Source organism: Protopterus annectens, chromosome 5.part1 (assembly GCF_019279795.1).
Source record: "Protopterus annectens isolate FY-2018-M chromosome 5.part1, PAN1.0, whole genome shotgun sequence".
Lineage (NCBI taxonomy): Eukaryota > Metazoa > Chordata > Ceratodontiformes > Protopteridae > Protopterus > Protopterus annectens.
This window is the reverse complement of record NC_056736.1, coordinates 630,474,925-630,495,400: the sequence shown is the minus strand read 5'-3', so window position 1 is coordinate 630,495,400 and position 20,476 is coordinate 630,474,925.

The following is a 20,476-nucleotide window of genomic DNA, read 5'->3' as shown; positions in this document are numbered from 1 at the left end:
TTTGCAGTTCTTGTATTTTTATTTCATTGTTAAGAATTTTAGCTTTGTTTTGCTCCATTCTTGCCATCATATGTTCCAGATTATTTCCGAATGAAGTTAGCTTTGTAGAGAATGCCTGTATTTCTGATTGAAGGGGGAGTAGAGCTTCTTTGAAATCTTCTAATGTGAGTGGCTGCTCATTTTTAGCTTTTTGAACTTGCTTATTAGCTTCAGGATGTAGTTTGTTTGTTTTCTGCCTTTTTGAAGAAGATTCCTTTTCAGGAGAGTTAATGAGAGAAAATCTAGTCTTAGTAGTTTGAGATTCCATTTGTTCCATTTTGATTGGATTTTCTTCTTTATTTACTCGTTTAGGCAGCTTATTCAAGACTGGCAGGCCCAAGCACATTTATCCAGAATCACCACTGTGCCACTGTGTTTTGGAGATTATTAGTTTAAAATTGGCTTCTATTCCGAAAACTGAAGAGCAGGTAGGTAAATTTAGGAGTCTCCTTATATTATTTTAACTTTCTTTGTTCTATTTAGTATAGTAGCCACAGATGATTTGGTTAGATTGATATCTATTTTGAGAGCAGGCAGAATTATATGCTTCCTATCTGGCGGCCATCTTTGAACTCCCTGATGAATTTAGCTCTAACTTCACTCCTTCTCCCCTCCTACAATTCCCAGATCTCATACTCACATCTATACTCCACCTCAAATCTTCCATGAAGAAATTCTCACGGCAGTATTCAAAGCGAAGAACACTGCTCCTATGGGGCAAGATAACATAATGGATTGGTTATTGGCCAGCCTGAAGTAGGACTTGTCCGACTCCCTACAGAAGTGTGTCTGCCACCAAACAGGGTTTGTGATGGATGAATGAGAAGATGGCAGCTGACATCTCCTTGCATAATGGTAGGTATCAGTGGATCTAATAAATTATAGACCCATAAGTTTGACTAGCCTCATCTGTAAGGCTGTTTAAAGGATCATTATGGAATTTAATAAATAAGGATATAAGTAACCTACAAAATTTATACCCAAGCCAATTTTTGGATTTGTCAAGAATAGTCCTGCCCACACAACTTGGTTGACTTCTACAAGGAGGTTACAGGAACAATGGATGAGAGCAAATCAGTACACACTGCATATCTAGACCTCGCAAAGCCATTCATCACCATGCTGTGCCCTGGTAATGTAGGTAAACTATCCTAGGCAAGTATTAAGGAAATTAAGGTGGGCTACTCTACCTCCTCCAGAAGACCTATCACAAGCAGTATACCCCAGAGTTTAGTCCTGGTGCCGTTCCACTTTATTCATTTTTTTGAGGTCAAATCTACTGTTAAGTGTTTATGGTTGACCAAGTTTGCAAATGACTGTAAACTCTTTGCCATCATAAACTCCTCAGCGAACACAAATGTTCTGCAATAAGTCCTTTCCCAGGCCAATAGATGCTGTCAAAACTATGGACTGAATCTAAATACTATGAAATGTATAATAGTATGCTTTGGCAAGCAAGAGAAATGATCCAGTAGTTTGGGACCTGGGACCCTTTGTGGATACTGTCCTTCGATCACCACATAACCACTGTTGTCAGAAAGTTGTCTTTATTTTTTATTTCACAACTTATTACTATGGTGTCCAGGTCCAAGGATGTGATTATCCTACGGTATTCTGGAGCCTTTCTCCCCGGGCCTCCGCTGAAAATTGGCTTTGTTCCAAGTTGGACTTTCCCGGTTAAGAAATGTTAAATAAATAAATAAATAAATAAATAAATAAATAAATAAATAAATATATGCACTGATTGAGTATAATTCCCCCTTCAGTATGTACCTGTCTAAACATCTGGCATCACTTGAAAGATTGTTTTCTTATTAAGAAAATAGAGTTTTAATCATAAAAAATATGCAGACCATCTCAAATCCTTGTCCGTCTTCTCTGTGTCATACAGGATACAGACAGGTGATATCTGCCTGATGTACAAAGCCTCAGCAGACACTAGTCTGTCAGACCTACTGCACATTTGCAAATCCAGTGCAGAGATAATCACTTGCTCAGGACGTATCAGTATTGTTTGTCACATAAGTAGAACATGGAGGGATAGATATGTATCAAAGGCATTACCACTTTGGAATCACCTTTCTCTCCACATAATGTGTGAATAATACGAGTACTTTGCTTTATCTAGATGAATGGATGGGTAACCACAAATTCATCCCTGGTTTAGCAGCCTTGTCCCTCATAGATAGGGGCAACATGTACATTTTCTGGTCATCTTTGGGTTTTTCGTACTTAAAATATAAGAGATAAAATGTTTGTAGGAATGTGTGGCTAGGCTTTTAAAGATCCTCATGGATCAGTAGCCTAGTAAGTACCTATGAACTGCTCCTTTGGTGAGTGCTGCAATGTTCTAGATGAAGCAGTCATAAGCACTGATTTTCTTTATATCCACCAAAGCACTTTTAACTTGGGGGGGTGGTATAATGGTTAAGGACTTTGCTTTACAGATACAAGATACAGAGTTTGATTCTGACCTCTTGTTATTGACTAGACTTGTAACAGTCAACATACTAATAGGTTAATATTTGCCTGTGAAATTGTACAAACTGTTTCCTTAAGTTAAAATTTTACCTTCAGAGTTTACTGTCTTCTGTCATTACCAGCTCTAAAAGCAAGATTATGTCTGAAGGTTATTAGGGCTGATGGTTGTTAAAACATATTATGGTACCATTTATGAGGTTTCATATAGTGGTGTGTCTACAGTGGACTTTGAGTTTGCAGAGTTCTGCGTCTATGGATTTCCAAGATGTGGTAGCAAATCTAGAGTGGTGAGTTCATTCAGCCAGTCTTTCTCATAGCATCCCCTTTACCCTGCCATTTTTCATTGTGATGGTTGACAAAAGACACATTTGCTGTTGCATGGGTGAGGTGGTATTTTCTAAGGCCAACAGATTATGGGACTTTGCTACAGGAAGATGGCTGTCTACACATCAATGCCCTAGGGATAAGGGTGCTTCTCCTGTTGTTGCACTCTCTTCAGGATCTGCTTCTTTGCTATTCACTCTGGCAATATGGTAGTGGTTTGGTATCAAGAATTAGGACAGAACTATCTACCCCCTTTCCCATCAGGAGGCCATGGGGTAATGGAAATGCAGTATGTTAACATGCTTTTTTCTTGTTGCATTGCATATTTCCAGTTAGGACAGTTCTCCAATTGACAAACTCAGCCAGCGTTTAATACACAATTGGTTCCTCAGTCCATGGTGGACATATTTTGCCACTGGGCAAGCCATGTTATGACCTATTTATGTCCCTGACCATCCTCAGGTGCAACAGTTCTTTCTACCGATCCTTCTGCATGGGCTGGCTTTTTCAGCAGTGGCCTCCGGGGCTACTTTATACTTCCCTGCTTAACCTTGCCTTGAAGTTTCTGTGGAAAATCAGATGAAACAAAGCCAGGGTCATTATCATAACTCCATTCTTGTCCGAATAGGCTTGGTTCCCTATTCTATGCCCTTTATCTGAAAAATATTTCTCCAAAAATTTCCCAAATTTGCTGTCCAATCCATCTGACAAGCCTTAAATGGATCTTCAGTTCCTCAAACTAACTGCTTGTTACCCTTAATTCATCTAATGGGTAAGGTCCCCTCATATCATACCAGGATGGCTTAAATCCTTATATAGTCTCAGAATCCTGCTATTAGAGAGGAAGATGTACAGTGGATATAAAAAAGTGTACACACCCCTGTTAAAATGCCATGTTTGTGTGATATAAAAAAATGAGACCACAATAAATCAGTTCAAAACTTTTCCCACCTTTAATGTGACCTATAACCTGTTCAATTCAATTGACAAACACACAAATCTGTTAGGAGAAAAAAATACAAAAAATTAAACACTTACAATAACTGGTTGCATAGGTGTGCACACCCTTAAACTAATATTTTGTTCAAGCACCTTATGATTTAATTACAGCATTCACAAATCATATGTTGCCAATCAACTTTAATACTCAGCTCACATCTCCAACAACCAACTTTCTTTTTAGACATTAATTATATTTTATGAGGTGTAGTAAAGGCTTTATATATAAATTTCAATGAAAATAATTTCCATGTTAATAACATTGTGGTTTGTGCTGAAGATGTAAGTAAGCATGATTTTTTTCTCGCTTTCAGTCGGGTAATAACTGTTGATAGTTATAAGTAATCCCAGTAATTATCTTTACAATAGTCTGACATAGTTTTAATCACCTTATACATTTTGGCAAGGATGGGAAAATAATTTATAAGTATGAAAAAAGTGTATGCCTCTACAACTATGATTTTCAGAAATTTCAATTGTCAGATTAATTTATTAAAGTTTATTCAGAGTAGTTGTTTGCAATTTCCTCTTGTGAGGAAAAATCTGCTGTTGCAGCTCTTTGTTTAAAATGTGTGTATGATTCTGTTGATACTTTTTTCAGGGCTGTGGCTATTGGGGATCTATTTTAAATGACCACAAGATTGAATTACATATCATCAAGATGACATTGTCAAAGAATGCAAATATTGAATGCCAACTTCTTTGAATCCCAATTCATTGAATTACCATAGTTGGCCGACACTCCGATGTCATCGCAAAACAGTGAAACAACAACACTATTACATTGAAAATCCCCACAACATAAGCAAACTTCAAATAACAGAATTACACTACCCTTCAGATGACATTCACCTTGACAGTGACATTATAGAATGGTTCACTCGTAGTGGAAAATTATTTAATAAACAAAACAAAAAAAACAAAACATTGCACCAATACTGTACTATGTTGCAGTCCTATTACATAGTAACTTAAAATTAAATAATTAAACATGGTGTAAATGGCAGAAGGTACAGTGAAGCATTACACTTTTAAAAGAAGAGCAGCTGCTAGAAATCACTGTACCTCATAGTCATCTCTTAATTTCACACACAGTATTTTGTTTAAATTCTTAAATATTCAGTTACTAATGATGTCTTCTCAATGATATGCATTTCTTTGTTGTGCTTCGATCATTTTAAATGGATCCGGCCACTGGTACTGTTTTTTAGAAGGTTTGCCTGGCTGTGTTCTTAGAAGATTTTAAATTCTCTCTTTAGATAAAGATTTATTTTTGTCCCTATGCTACAGAGGTTATCAAAAAGTGTGACGAGAGGAGTAAGCTGATACAGTGAATCTCAAAGATTTTTCAGCCCTCCTTTTCCAAATTTTCTAAAGGATTCAATAACCTCTCATTCAAGTTTGGCAAGAAACAAAATAGAGAGTCTCAGCAAAATGGTGGTAAACAGATGTTTAAGAAGCAATGGTAAGTGAGTTCTAAAAAGAGTACATGCCCCCACCTCCAAAAAAAAAAAGAGCCCAACAAGTATTTAAGGGACTTTGTTTCCCCTTCTCACTCTGACAGTCCATTTTCCCTTCCAGAAAATTTGAATCTCCACGTCTTTCTTTGGTAAAAGATAGTTTCAGACAAATAGATTCTGAAGATCATGCATGAAGGTTACAGGTGCAATGGAAGAAAATTCCTCCTGTCCAGCGTATTCATTCACCAGACTAGACTCTTCTATTTCCCCCTGTCCTTCAACATATATTTTCTCAGGGAGTGATAGAGCCAGCTCCTCGTCTCCAGTGTGGGAAAGGTTTTTATTCAAGGATGTTCTTGGTGCCAAAGAGAGAAAATGCTTCATGACCAGTTCTGGATTATTCTTCAACCAATCAGTGGTAGTGCCGAAGGTCAAAATGATGTCACTTCACTGTAGCCCCTTATTCCTCATTTAAATTTCCTGGTAGCAATAGATTTAAAAGATGCTTTAGACATCTCTATTCATCCAGACATTTCTTAAGGTTTTCTGTATTTGGAACACATTGCCAGTTCGCTGCCTTACCTTTAGGACTATCCATTGTTTCAAGAGTGTTCACAAAATGTTTAGCTCCAGTTATAACCCATTGCAGGCTACAGAGTTTTCACATGTTTCCACATTTAGCTAACTTGCGTATCTTTGCTGAGTCTTTTTCAAAGCGTCAGGACTCTCTCATGTGGGTGAGAGATCTCTTGCCCAAGCTGGGATTCCAAGAGAACATTCAAATGTATTTTTTGACTCCATCACTCAAGATTGTTTTCCTGTGGTGTCTGCTAGATACCTCAGTTGAAAGAGTTTTTCTTCCACAAGAAAAAATAAACCTATGTCTAGATCTACTTCTAAGGTTTTCCATTTGGGCTTTGGTCACCATAAGGGGATACCTCAGGATTTTGGGTTTCATAGCATCTTTGATTTTTATGATACCCATAGCAAGACTTCACATGTGAAAGATACAGTAGTATCTGAAGTCTCTCGGGTCCCAGCCCCAACACCCAATATCTTTCCAAATCCCTCTTCAGGAGGTTGTCAGAAGAAAAGTCATTTTGTGAAGATAGAAAATTTCCTAAATCCAGGTCCCCCCTTCTCTCCTCCTGCTCCACAGCAGTCACTGCAGTTGCCTTGGACTTTGCTTGGGTAGCAGTTTCTGGAGAGATAAAAGTGCAAGGTGTGTGGCACATCTAGAACAGAAGCAAGCAGATGTATATAAAACAGATGCTTGCTCTGATCAAGGCAGTCAACTCTCTGAATCATCTTTGGTTCCCTGGACCTCTTAAAGTTTTTACAGATGATACTACAGTCATGTAGTACATAAGCAAGGGGGAAACTAGGTGCCACCCCTCTGTAGACTAGGCATGCTATCTTGGAATCGAGTTTACCAGCACATTGTCACTATGTAGGCATCTTGCATCCCGTCAGAGTAAAATTATGTGGCTGAGAAGCTGAAAATAACAAAGGCAGATCCTCATGGATGGAAACTAGATTGGGGAGTTTGCAAGATTTGATCTGTCTGTGGGGAATTCCTTAAGTAGACATCTTTGCATCCTCTCTGAACAATCAGCTGGCAAGTTCTGCTCCAGGACTTCATGCAAGAAGGCCTGGAAGACAGATACTTTTCCTTCCCTTGTAAAGAAATGTTCGTGTATGCTCTTCTATCCTTTCAACTGATTTCCAGTGAACTTATGAAGATTCAGAAGGACTGCCCCAAGATCATTTTGGTGACTACTCCTGGCCCAGGCAAAAGTGGTTCTCCCTTCTTTTGTAAATGGCTGGGGCGATTACCACAAGCTTTCTGACAGAGTAGATCTACTCACACTAGAACAAGGGTGTCTGATGCACCTCGACCCTAATCAAGGTCGTCTGTCTCCCTGGATGATATGATCTTAATTCCCTTTAGGCACCTGTTTACTGAGGTCATGCAACAAGTACTAATGTAGGCAAGAAAGGCTACTGCTAGAAAATCATGTATTATCAAAGGAAACAGGTTTTCTTGTTGGTTCCAACAACTTACCAAGCACCCATTCAGGGGTAATGTTTCTCTGGTTTTACAATATTTGTGAGAGTTTCTATCTGTTGGCTTTTCTTACTCCTCCATCAAGGTTTGTTTTTTGTTTGGCAATTTCTGCAAGCCTGACCATGGGTACTCCTCTTTCAATGCATTCTCATGTCAAAATATTTTTGAAAGGGTTTTGCATAAGTGTCCTCCAAAAAAATGGTGGCTCCTCTTTAGGATCTTAATTTTGTATTAGTAAAGCCAACATTTGCTCCATTTGAACCAGCTGATTTGGGTGACTTGAGGTTATTAACATGGAAAACTGTTGCTGATTACTCTGACCTCTTCAAAAATTGTATCCGATTTGCAAGCATTTATGGTGAGTCATCCTTATTTCATGTTCCACAGAGGTAAGGTGTTCTTTGAGAACTAGTTCTTCTTTTATACCTAAAGTGTTATCCAAGTTTACTTTGAGACAAAGTATCCATTTCCTATCCTGAACCTAAAAATAAGGAGAAAAGATACTCCATACCTTGGATCTTGGCAGAACAGAATTTTTCAGATCTGCCGATCAGTTGTTCATTTCTTGTGAAGGCAAAAAGGGACAGCATGTGCCAGAAATGGACTATTTCTAAATGGCTAAATAAGGCTACTATCTTTTGTTATTCTCACCACATCAAAATTGTTCCAGGCAGGGTCAAGGACCACGTTACCAGGGCCTTGGCTTCGTCTGTGGCTTTTCGGAAAGGGTTGAATTCTAAAAGTATTCTAGAAGCAGCAACTTTGTCCTCTTTGCATACTTTTACAAAGCACTGCACGCTTGATCCCTTTTCTAGGGCTAGATCAGGTTTTGCCATGACCATTCTCCAGGGGCTCCTGGACCCTTCCCCTTCACCTCCCAAATGTTGTAAGCTAGTGTAGTCTACCCATATAGCTAAGGGTACTGCAGCGATGATCAATATGATGAACATATGAAGAGGATCACCAAAGGAACACTACAGCACTAAATCCAGAAAATTTATTGAAAAAAGTTAAGCGCTTTCGTCAAAATCACAAGACTTCATTAGAACAAGAACAAACAAAAAATGCCATATTTAAATACCCTAACCCTTACAGCCATTGGTTGACAAAGCAAACTCCATAGACAACCCAAGGATAAAAAAACTAAAGGTAATGCTACTCAATGCCAGAAGTCTAAACCTCAAGGTGCACGCACTCGAGGCTCTCCTCAGTATGGAGAAAATCTATGTCTGTGCAGTAACAGAAACCTGGTTCAAGGCTTCTGAGAGCACCCCAGCACTACTAGGTTATAACTCATACCATGCGTTTCTGCCCCAAAACTCGGACCGAAGCACAAAAGGAGGGGGGAGTATCTATATTCATCAAAGATACCTACACCTCCAGGTTAGTGGCACTGCACGAAGCATCGGAAACCATCCATGTGCAACTAACAGCGGGCAAAACTGCCTTTCAGTTTGTAACCTGCTACAGAACACCCTCCCTATTACAGGAACCCCACTTGGCATTCCTGAGAACACTGGAGAATATGAAGGTCTCTCCAAACACTATGTTATTGGGTGACTTCAACTACCCAAACATTGACTGGGAAAACTACTCAAGCCCAAACACCCTCGCCCAACGGTTCCTTGAATTTATAAACTCTAACGCAATGGAACAACTGGTCACCACTCCCACAAAAGGGAACAACATATTGGACCTGGTCATCACCAACATGGGGACTCTATGTTCCACACCAGAGGTAAACCCCTCATTGGTAAGATCAGACCATAAACAAATTTCCCTGGACATCCATATCCCGTCCCCACCCCCAGCCAAGGAAATCACTGTAAAGAATTTCTCAAAAGCCAACTTTGCACTTCTCAAGACTGAGGTGGAATCCTTCAAAGCCCCTGGGCCAGAGGATAATACATCCCAATCCGCAGAATCCTTTACAAATGCATTCTATGAGCACCTGCAGGAATGCATGGATCGTGCTATCCCAAATAAAACCAAGACTCACTCCTCCAAAAACAGGAGACCGGTCTGGTGGACCCCGGCCATAAATAAACTATACAACGGAAGGAGGAAGCTACTACATGACAGAGCAAAATCCCAAAAAGGGAAGGCATCTCTGATCAGTATTAGCAAGAAACTTCGATCCCTCATAAAATCATCAAAGGCCAGTTTCGAAAGAAAAATTGCCCTAGACACTAAAGATAATCACAAGGCCTTCTTTAGTTATGTCAGGAACATGGGCGGAAACTCCCAGATATGCTCTGAATTGTTGCATAACGGTACAAAATATACCAAACCTACAGACATAGCCAACATCCTGGTGGACAGATTCAGCGCAAACTCCCCCCTCCCCCCCCCAAAGGAGCAAATGCCTATCCCAACTGAATGTAACCTCCCTGACATCAGAGATGCACAGGTGAAAGCTGCCCTCTCCAAAGCAAAAAACACAGCATCTATGGGCCCGGACGGTGTCCCAGGCTGTGTCTTACACGAGCTCCAAGAAGAACTGAACCCTCACATTAAGTCCCTGTTCAAACTTAGCCTTACTACAGGATATGTACCCAAAGAATGGTGTACAGCTACAGTGGTCCCACTCCACAAAGGTGGTGCCACAACGGACCCCGGAAACTATCGCTCCATAAGCCTGACTAGTCTGGTCTGTAAAGCTATGGAGCGTATTATCATGGAACTCATAAACAAAGACATTGGGAGCCTCCAGACACTGGACCCTATCCAATTTGGCTTTAAGGGCAGATCTTGCCTCTTAAACCTAGTTGATTTCTTTGAAACAGTTACCAAAGCCATAGATGAGAGCAAGGTAGTCTACCTGTACCTTGCAAAAGCATTCGACACAATACCCCAGTCGGGTATCATAAATAAGCTTACCAGCTTAAATATCAACCCCTATATCACAAGATGGGTTGCAAACTGGCTCAGAGATAGAACCCACATGGTCAGAATCGCAGTTGCCATGTCCGAATCCAAACCAGTTACAAGTGGCGTCCCACAGGGCTCAGTTCTGGGACCTCTCTTGTTCGGTATATACTTCTCTGAGGTTCAGGCTAACACGGGGGGATTATGGTGACAAAGTTCGCAGATGACTGCAAACTGGTGGCCATAATCAAATCTCCAGCTGACACAAACATCCCCCAAAAGGGTCTCACAGAGACGGATGCTTGGTGCCAGAGCCACGGCCTCAAGCTAAATGCTAAAAAGTGCATAGTCATCCCCTTTAGGAAAAACAAGGTGCCCACAAATTACCACATAGGTGGTAATCCATTAAGTATGGAAGAAGTAATTAGAGATTTGGGGACCAACGTAGATAGTAATCTCTCCTTTGATAATCACGTTGCCAAAGTGGTTAGAAAGACCTTCTATATAGCCCACCTTATCACAAAAGGGTTCACATCTAGATCGAGAGGTCATTGCGCCCCTCTACTCGTCACTCATCAGGCCCATAATTTAATACAATGCCCCTTTTGGGATGTACCTTACCCGACACCTGCAGCAACTGGAGAGACCCCAAAAGTACCTCACCAAGAGGGACATGGGCTACAAACAGATGTCCTATGCAGCTCGACTAAAGAAACTCCAGCTCTACTCAGTTGCTTACCGCCTACTCAGAGGCGATCTATGCCTGACGTACAAAGCCATGTCAAACCCAGAATTAATGGACATGCTCCACCTCAAAAAATCCAAGTCCCTTAGAGCTACACGCTCCAGGGACCTAAACCTCAGCACAAAAATAAATAGGACATGCTGGAGGGACAGATTCATTTCCCAGAGGCTCCCCTCACTCTGGAATAGAATCCCAATTCATGTTAGACATAGCCCCTCTTCAAGCGAAATCTGGACGTGTGGATGGGAAATCGCAAATTCACCCCTGGGATCTCTTCTGTGTCCCTGCTAGACAGAGGCACAGTAAACTAATCTTAAAAGGGTACCTTCTGTGACCTACTTTACAGAGGCACAGTAGGCTAATCTAATAGGGAGGCGGAAGCCAAATACACTCTGGCTAGGCTTATAAATGCCCTAGGGCAGATAGCCTAGTATCTATCTATAACCTATAAACATAATTTCCTGTAAAATAATTAAGCAGTTTAAAAAGACAGTAACGCATAATCACAGTAACTGCCCACTACAACACACCAATTGTCACCTACCACCACATAGATTTTAATGTATTATGTATTGAAGTATGATTTAAAACGCAGATCTTGAATAAAATTGCATAAAAAAGCTGATTTTAGTTTTAATACAGAACTAATGGATAACTTGTCATTGAGCCCAGATGGTTGACATGCATTTAATTTATCTGCCACTTGAGCTCTAAATATTCAAGGAAGTCATCGTCTGGCCCCCCTCGTGGACCCAGGTCTACTTGTTCAAGTACAAAAAATTTAAAATAATGTGTCGGGTGTACCTTTATATGCTTAAATAAAGCATTGCTTTCTTTGTTTTTTTTTTAGTATATCATAGTTGTGTTGATTTATTCTTCGTCTGAGGACTCTGATTGTCTTCCCCACATAGTACCCCTCACATACCATACAGGTTGCAATATATACCACTCCCTTAGTGTGACAGTAACACTTCTTAATAGTTGTAATTTTACCATAGTTCCTGACTCTAATGGAATCAGTGTCCAATTTATAGGGGCATTGTCCACACCTCCCACATTTAAAAGTTCCACCTAGGCCTGCCTTTTAACTTTTTCCTCACCGCCGGGCCTTTCAAGGAGGTGCCCTTTTTGTAAACCACAAGAGGTTTTTCCCCCAACCTTTTGTTGATCTTCTCATCCAAACAAAAAATGGTCCAAAAATCATAAATGATGCTTCTAATGTTAAAAAAATCCCTAGTGAAGGGCAGAACACATGCTGTAGTAAAACTGTCAGTTTTGACCAAACCAAAGGTTCTGTTCAAACCTTCAGGCTTCTCCAAGAGTGTAGAATAAATGCCCCCAGCTCTTTTTGATTTGACTTCTTCAGCTATGTCATGAACAAAGTTAAAGGGCTAACCTCTTTTCTGCAACATTCCCATTAGGACATAACATTCTTTAACAAAATCATCCTGGTCAGACACCATTCTGGCCAATGTCATGTATTGACCCTTGACAAGGGATTTTTTTCTGATGCAGAGGGTGGTAACTCTCAAAATGCAACAAAGAGTTAGAATAGGTAGGTTTTCTATAAAGGTGCGAATTAAACCTACCCTTAAAGTGATCTTTCTTAATAGTAACATCCAGTCATGGTAAATTTCAAAAAGTTGGTGGTGGTGTTGATGTAAATGAAGAACCTATTCAGGTCATCTTCGCTCCCATGCCAAAATAAGACCATATCATCCAGGTACCGTCTATATAGTACCCACATGTCCTTGAATTCAGAGTTCACTACGTAGAGGTCTTCCCACTATGCTAATACAATGTTAGCAAATGACGGTGCGTAACATACGCCCATTGCCACCCCCTGCACCTGCTTGAATAAATGCCCCTTAAAAGTGATAAAATTTTTGTCCAGAGCCATTTCCATACAGGACCTGACAGTAAGGATAGTTTCATGGTTCAAAGTACTGTTTAAGCATAAATAGTCATAGAACCATTTTATTCCAACATCATGGGGTATTACTGAGAGAGGTCACAGATGTCAGTGGTGACCAAGATCAAGTCCTCGTGGTAAATACTGTTCTTAACTTTAGACAGAAAGTCCCAGGAGTCCTTGATCACCAGGTCTCTGTTAACGAGGGTGTGCTTAACAGTGTTGTCAATATATTTAGCCAAACTGAAGGTTTTAGAAGCTTTTGCATCGACAATCGGTCATAAGGTCATAACAATATTTAGAGCTCAAGTGGCAGATTAAATTAAATGCATGTCAACCACCTGGGCACAATGACAAGTTATCCATTAGTTCTGTATTAAAACTAAAATCAGCTTTTTTATGTGATTTTATTCAAGATCTATGTTTTAAATCATCAATACATAATACATTAATGTCTATGTGGTTGGTAGGTGGCAACTGGTGTGTTGTAGTGGGCAGTTACTGTCTTTTTAAACTGCTTAATTATTTTACAGGAAATGATGTTTGCTTTGTCAACCAATGGCTGTAAGGGTTAGGGTATTTAAATATGGCATTTTTTGTTTGTTCTTGTTCTGATGAAGTCTTGTGATTTTGACGAAAGTGCTTAACTTTATTCAATAAATTTTCTGGATTTAGTGCTGCAGTGTTCCTTTGGTGATCCTCTTCATATATCTTTTACTTGGTTTTGGTGTTTGTTATTTCTAAATATGATGAACATAATACAGTTGTAAGCTTAACACAATACGAGAGGTTTGAGTGATCACTGCTGCAATAGCTGCTCCCTCTTTCCACCCACTTTTTATTATGCCAGGGTTTTTATGCATCTCAGGGTCTGTCTTCCTCACTGTTAGCATGAAAGCTCTGAAGGGCTTGACACTCAAACCCGTGTTTTTAGGCAATTCAGCTTTAGCTGCCTAATGGTTTGAAGCATTGGAAGCTGACTTTCTGTTGTATCCTTGGCAGGATATAATGCATATAGCTAAGGCTACTGCAGTAGTGATCATTTGAACTCCTACTGTTATGGTAACTTTACTTGTAAAACTGTATTTCCCTTATATTGATTACTGCTGCAGGAGCCTTAGCCATATGGGTTATATCGTGTACAGAATCTAACAGTCAGCTATGTTCGAAAGCTGCAAAGGCACTTTCCGTGTGCCCAAAATGTTTTTCATCTTGACTTGAGCTAAAGAAAGTGTGCTTTGGGTGGTAAGCCCTTCATAGCTTTTCTACCACCGTAGAGTGCACCTCTTATGGGCATTTGAGGATCAGTCAGCTAATGCTTTCCATTACTGGGCAGAAAAGTTCACTTCTGTTTTTATGACTAAAACTGAATGTTTTGTTTTATGCTTAGAAAAAGTGTTTATTTTATAGACTGTCATGTAACATAGTAACTTTTAAACATGAGCGTTGCTTTTTACTTTTATTGGAAAACTGTAATTTAACATTACTTACTTTTAAACAGGAGTGTTGCTTTTTACTTTTATTAGAAAACTGTAAGTTAACATTACTTTTCCTTGGTAAAATCTGTGTTATTTTCTTTGTGGGTGGTGTAAGTGTTTAAAGTACTTTTCACTGTGTTTTTGGAGGAAAAAAATGAATTTTTTGGTACTTGCCCGTTTTACAGAATGCTGCTGCCTGGCTTCCTTGAGAGGCAGGCATATTTTTTTTTTGAATTTACCATGGAACATCCTCCTGGTTCCCCTTTTTCTCTTCCTACGAGCCAGAAAAAGAACAAACTCAATAAACAGCCTTTTCCACTACACCAGGTTGTTAAAGTGTCTTAGACGCAGATGGGTGTCACTACTGCTGCTATTTCTAGTTTGTCTGACTTTATTTTTTCCTTTATTCCCTGTGGTATAGTCCCCACAACCACTGTGTACTGGCGTTACACACATACTCTGTGGGTGTTGGAGTGTCCTTGGTGGGCAAGGAGGAACCACTATATTGGTGGTTCTGGGAGAAAACATATGGGAATTCCTCTCTGTCTAGGCAGCCTGGAATGCTTGTCCCATTGGAAGTTTTGCTTGGCAAAAGTGGTTCAACTTCAGATATTCCTGTTAGAAAAGAAGCAGAAGCTTAGTCATATATCTTCTGTCAAAGTTTCTTTGTTCAGGGGTGATTTACTGGGCTTAACTCAGGGTTTAGTTCAGAATTTTTATCCTTCCAGCTCAGCTGTTTGGGGCAAGAGAAAAAAGGGGAGTGTCCTTCCATATCACTGTTGCAGTATTCTTTGCCTAAGAGATCTCCTGCCAAGGATGGCCCAATGTCCAGCCAGTGTACCTAAGCCGTCAGCTCCTTACATGTGGCCTAATTCAGACGTACACTCCACGTGCAAGATGTAGGGCATAAAGGTGGCATACGGATGTGAACACTAACAACTTCCTTCCCGCCATTCCAAACAAGATTACCATCTGTTGTCTGAATGCCTTTCTGCTGTCCTGGTTACTAAGCTGTTTTTCAGATAAGTGTCCTGTTGGAATGTCTTTTCTTCCTTTTTATTCTTGTTTGGAGTTGTGTTCATGTCACCCAGTGTGGGAGGCAGATTCCCCATCAAGACCATCACAACCAGTGTCTTTTTGGCTTGGGTGCTTCCCACAATCATATTTAGTGTTATATCTGCCAGGCTTTTGTGAGTAATACCCTACATACTCATCTCTCCTCTTTGCCCATTTACCTTGAGAACCAACATCTTAAGTTGTTGGCTGTGGGTGCAGTGGCAGAATCCTCCCATCCTGAAGTCCAGCTGTCTGCCAAGAAGAATGCCAAAAAAGTCAGGCCAGATTTGCCTGCTACCCAGCCTCTCCCAGACATCTCTCTAGAGAATAAAGAAAGCACTGAAGACTGTTCAGTGTTTGCTTTGGATTCCTCTGTCGCAACTCTGTCTGGGACCAGCATAGATATGAATTCTTGTATGTCCTCTGCGGCTTTTCAAATGTCTGTACCGGACATAGAGGGGGAACCTTTGGCTGATCATGTACAAGTGACCAAGGGGGATTCCTCAGATTTCAGTTTGGTAGGAAAGTCCTGTCACCATTATAGAGTTGCATCAGGGTTCTGTCCCTCCAAGGGTGTTTCAAGTGGATGTCCTACAGAAGAAGCAACAAAAGGCAAAACATATTTTTTGTGTTGTAAAGAATCTCCAGTGTGAATGGCAGGATTTCACTCAGGGTTTATTTAATGCTTTCATGGCCTGAAAACCTCCTGAAAGGGTCTCCATTCCTGCTCCCCCCTGGTCTTCCAACCCTCTTAAGAGGCCTAGTTAATTGGACTCCTTAGGTGAGGATTTGGACTCTGGGTTATAATCCTTGGCCTATTCTTCCCAAGTTGCTTCTCTCTTGGACTACGCTTCAGATGAAAATTACATAAGTCCAGACTCCTCTTTGGAAGAATTTTCCTTTCTGGATACTAGTGCGTGCCTGATGGACTGTGTTTTAGTGGTATTGTTCCCAGGTCTCTGATATTCAAAAAAATGCTGTGAGCTCCTACAGATGGCGTCTCCCAAACCATCTGTTTTCCTACTGTTTTGGCTGCCCTTTTGCTTACTTTTTCTGCTGCTTCTGTAGCCCCTGATTCTCACCCTCTTGTGCCCAAGAAGCTTGAATTGGTTCTACAAAATGCCTGAGGGTTGTAAATGTCTTTATAAATGCCCTTCTGCTGATGTTTCAGTGGTGTCAGTTTCTTCTGACAAGCCCTCCAAGTTGTTGCCCAAAAAACAAGCTTTCTGATAAGGGTAGTAGGACATCGGAAAGGTTGGGCAAGAAGGTTTACACTGTTGTCACCTTGTCCTTTAGGGCCATTAACTACCAGACCCATTTGAGCAAGTATATTTTGGCCCTCTTTCTAAGGTGGTTTCTGACCTGTCTAATTCTGAGGGGAAGGCTTCTGTCTTTGCCCTTTACCTGATAGGCTGAACTTCTCAAGTTGCCTGCTTATCAATCAAATGCAAGTATGATGCAGCTGATGCCTGTCTTGGCTACATCTTCAGGCTTTACCTGATGACATCAAAGCCAAACATTTGGATGCTTCGTAACAAAAGTCTTTTTGGGACTGCTACTATTAATTTATTCAAGTCCCCACCAGGATAAGGGTAAGGCTTTGCAGGGGCTGAAACATGTTTTTATTTCCCCTATTCCCAGGTTTCAGAGGAACTATCCTTGCAAGTCTGCATTTGCTCATAGTTACACTCACCCCCTCCTAATGGTAAGAAGGGTTCTAAGAGTGTTCCTCCTGCTAAGTTTACTCGGACTCCTTCCTCCCAGAAACCTTCGATGTGAAGTTGTTCTATCTCACCGTTCATTCTTACTGATGGGTTCGGAGACGATCCCTTAGCTCTGAGTCGGCCTACTACAAAGGTTGAGGTCTTCAAATAGCTTGAGGCCAAGTCCCTATCCCATGACGCACCTAGAGTTACCCCATATCTAGTTTGACGCCACAACAGATCAGAGGTTCTCACTAGCTCGGGCCAGTAAAACCTTACTTTTTCAAATTATTTGATTATTAGATTGATAACTGTTAGTTGTAGTAATTTTATAAGTTCTTATAGCTTCATAGTGTATTTCCCTTTCCCTTGGTGTGTTTTATTAGAAATGTCTAGTTGGCCTCTTTTTCTCTAGGCCTAATTTAAAGAGTGCTTAATCAGTTACCTTTTTGTCACAGCTTAGAATATTTAGATAAGCTTTATTGTATTTAGAGTGTGCTTAGTTAGTGACCTTTTGTCACAGTTTAGAATATTAGATAAGGTTAGTTTAGTGTGTTAATTAGCAGCTATCTTTGTTTTAGTTAAAGTCTGCTTAGCATCAATATTTTGTGCTTTTAGACAGAGTTTTCAGTCATAGTTTAATATTTTATCTGTGTTTAAGATAAATATTTGTGCTTGTGTGACTTGACCCTATTTTTTAAAGGGCTTTTTTGACTGTGTTACTGTTCAAATTTTCAGAGAGTTCACTTTGACAGTAATTTGTAAGGCCATGGTGGTGCAGCGGTTAGTGTTGTTGCCTCACAGCAAGAGGTTCTCTCGTTCGATTCTCAGCTGGAACGCCTTCTGTGTGGAGTCTGCACGTCCTCCCCGTGGTTGAGTGATGTTAAAGACATGCAGGTAGGTGCATGCGTGAATGGGTGTGCCTTCTTTGAAGGTTGGGCGTCGGGCTGGCAACTCGGCACCCTAAAAATCCACTGCCAATCATTAGCGAATAGGATTTCTACTGTGGCGACCCCTAACCGGGAAAAACCGAAAGACTTAAGAGACTTTGACAGTAATTTACTTGATACTGTGTTTGGTAAAATATGGCTGACCAAGACAAACATCCTAAGTCAGGATTTAAAAAGTGCCGTAAATGTGGCCAAATATGTCTGTTAATGGCAGTCATGTCAACTGTGTATATTGTTTAGGAGCATTATATTTACAAGATAGCTGCTCCATATGGCATTCCTTCTCTTCAAGGGTTCTCCAGGAAAGAAAAAGGAAATTGATTGATAGAGGTTTGCTGAAACCCTCTTTTCATAACGCTTTGAGCGACCAAGATGGATCTAGCAAGTCCTCAAAGTCTTCTAAGACGAAAAAAACTAAAAAGTCTTCGACATCAGCTCCATAGACATCGGAGCCGACCGTCTTATCTTTTCGGAGCAGTCCCCAGTCCTTGAACCGGTATCCGAAATACCTAAGTCTCCTCTAGTACAATCAGTAACACCTTCGATCCCTTCATCTCGGTCTTCTATTAGCCTTTCTTATCTGGATGTGGATCGTGTGGTGCAGAAGCTGTTACAGGCACCGGCCCTTTCAAAAATTTTATCGGCTCTGACCCAAGTGGCTTGGAGCCGAAGACCTTTATGCCAGCTACAACTCTTCCTCCTTCGAGCCATACTGGTCCATCGGAGCCGGAGGAGTCGGACTTGTTGATTGTGGAGCCTTCGGGGCCGACACCTGCTCCAGTGTCCTCGGCTCTGTTTACTCTGACGTCCTCGGAGGACTCTAGGAGCCGACACTCTCTGGTCGGGTTCGGGGAGGATAGTCGGACCGACTTGTCGGTCCTGACTCTGCCTCTCGGGGCTTCAGCTCAGATGTGCACGGCTCCTGCCTTGGGCTCAGAGCCCACTGTCCCGGTGCCGGGGGTATCGACTGTTTCCTCGGATCTGTCAGTCCCCTCGCATCGGAGAAGAGGTGCCTTCGAAGCCATGAGGAGAGCTATGTCTCCTAAGACTTCCTCAACTTCAGGTCCCGCTTCTTCCTCCCCTAAAGCTCCTGTGTCTGCTTCTGCTTCACAGATCCTGGCCAAGCGTAGAGACCTAGAGCCTCAGGAAGCCCCATTGGGTGGCCCATGCTCTTCCAAGACCTCATCAGAAGCTCCCACTGATGAGGTTCTCAGGAAGAGAGTTTGTAAGAGGAAACATCTAGAATCCACACAGGAGTCCCTGACATCTGATACTGACTTGGATGAATCAGAGGGGTCCCCACGGTCCCCCCTCTAAGGATATCTCAGTTGGTGAGATACTAGAAATCCTTAGGCAGAGGGGTGACTGGCCGTCCAAAAACTCTACTGAAGTCGAGTCGGTTCTCCTGAAGGCTTTCGGGTCTCGGCCCTCCACCTCTTGGGTGTCTATGCCCTTCGATGAGCTGACGCAGCTGGTCTCATGAAGGGCGTGAGAATCTCTGGATGCCATGGTGCCTGTTCCTAGGAGGCCTAATAAGTTTATCTCTGCCCCCCAAGACAAAGCTTTTTTGACCAAAGGTGTGCCAGTTGATGCCATGGTGGTGGCGGCAGCCACCAAAAAGGAGATGTCAGAAACTTCCTCTTCTGTCCATCCCCTTAACAGAGACTCCAGGATCATGGATAGATATGGGAAGCGCACTTTTAGTGCAGCAACTTTTGCACTCCGTTCGCTCAACTACTTAACCCATTTCACGAGACTGCAAAGAGACCTCCTTAATGAGCTGGGAGATGCTCTTCAGGGTACAGTAACTTCAGGAGCTTCAGACAAAGTTTTCTCCCAGCTTGCTACCCTCAACTCCTTGTTAACTCTTCCATGCACCTCATTTCTTATGAAGCTGATGGAACGAGTAGGGCAGCTGGTACAGAAATTGCTTTTAGGAGACACTCCTGGATGTGCTTGTGTTCCTCCGCGGAGCCCTTCAAGTCATCCTTTGTGAATACTCCTTTTGAGGGCTCATCTCTTTTCGGGCCCAAAGTCAAGGAAACTTTGATCAGGTATGAGCAGGAAGGAAAGACTGTGCCCATTTTTCCACCCCTACCAGACCCTACTCCAAGGGTCAAAGGGGAGGGAAAATGTGGTTCTGAAAAGCCCGAGGAGCCTTTCAAGACACACATGGTGAACCCCCTTCCAGGGGCAGAGGAGGGGCAATAATGGAAGATGCCACCCTCGTGGCAGAGGAGGTCTGCAAAACCAGGGCGACAGAGATCACTTCTTTGGTGAGCCCTACCAGCGTTCTTGAAAGGAGGCCAGACTGTCCTACTCTGGAGGCAGTCTGGGGTCACTTATCTTTGTACCCAGACGCCTGGCTCAAAATAACAAATGACAATTGGGTA